Source organism: Diplotaxodon limnothrissa, linkage group LG16 (assembly GCF_057381915.1).
Source record: "Diplotaxodon limnothrissa isolate DT_005_m linkage group LG16, D_limnothrissa_male_GT1.1, whole genome shotgun sequence".
In the NCBI taxonomy this organism is placed as follows: Eukaryota; Metazoa; Chordata; class Actinopteri; order Cichliformes; family Cichlidae; genus Diplotaxodon; species Diplotaxodon limnothrissa.
This window is the reverse complement of record NC_140611.1, coordinates 21,415,054-21,416,491: the sequence shown is the minus strand read 5'-3', so window position 1 is coordinate 21,416,491 and position 1,438 is coordinate 21,415,054.

Genomic DNA, 1,438 nt, shown 5'->3' with positions numbered 1-1,438 from the left:
CCACCTCTCCTGGTCATCTTCTGGGCAAAGCTGATGTCTGCACTATCTCTCTTTTTGATGTTGATGGAGTCATTTTTTATTCTGTCTCTATCCTGTGTGCAAGCTGCTTGTGTTCTGCCTATTGTTAAATTGTTTTTTTCCCTCAGTTTGGTTGTTTACAAGTCCTCCTGAATTCTCTTTTATCTCTTTTGTCTGCCAGTATAACCCAGAATAAGTCTCACTGACTGGTCTGTTATTAAAGGTCTGTTAAACTAAAGTTTTACCCTTGTGCTTATTCACAGAAAACAGTCTCTCTATTCCAAAGGAGAAAGCAGAGATAAAGCAGAGGAACAAGAAAGCAAAATTTCATCATCCCCTGCAACATCAACCAACAACCCAGCCATGAATCCAAGTTGAGGTCACATGGTTTTGGCAGAAAAAAATCAGAAACTAAACAGCGCCCCGTATTCACAGTTTACAGGAACACAACTCTACAAGACAGGTTTGGGGAGAATGTTCGCCTGAGATACGACCACCCTGACCCCAGATAATTCAGCCTCACGTTCTTGAACCTTGGTCCTGAAAATAGTGGTCTGTATTTCTGTGAGGTAGAGGAGTGGCTGCCTTTTCTGTCTCATGGGTGGAGTTGCAGTAGAAAAGTCAGTTAATTTAAATGTCAGTGTTCTCACAGAAGGTAGGCATGTCTTAAGGCAATTATCATTAATGTACCTTAATTCAATGTCATTTCTTTCAGAAAATATCAAAAGAAGATCAAGTGGAAATACCTTTCCTTGTCTTCTTCTTTGCAGGCAATGCTAATCACATCTCTGAATGCAACATGAGTACCTATAAAATAACTATTACAATTCTCATCGTCATAGTCATGGCCATATTGCTACTGATGCTCAAGATGTGCAGAAATAAAGGCTCAAAAGGAAAGAAGTCAACTCCATCTCGCTGGGGTGAATCGCTCCCTTTGAACACCAATCAAGGTGGAGACGACTGAACAGCAGAGACATTCTTTCTATGTGAAGCAATATATGCAAAAGAATTTAATAGCTTATCTTCTTTTAACTCATATTTTCCAATTAAATCACTCTTGTTTCAATTTATCTGTTCAGAGCATTTCATGGAATAGCTCTACCAGTTTACAGTGCAGCTGGGAATAATTTTAAAGAATAAAGTCATACCGTGGTAAACCAATGTGCCAAAATAAAAATGTGTTGCTCTGCAAATACTCACAGACTGCAATGTACTGTATATATTTGCCTATAAATGCTAGTGTGGATCCGAATCTCTGGACTTGCACAAAACTGAATAAATCCAATCAAAATTTTGATGCTTTTCCTCCATCTGTCTCACACTCTCCTTCTTTCTCTCCTCCCTTTTCCTGACTCTTTTTTTTTCCTTCATCAGCCCCATAAATCTTTAACACCCCATCTGTTTTAGAGACTGAAAT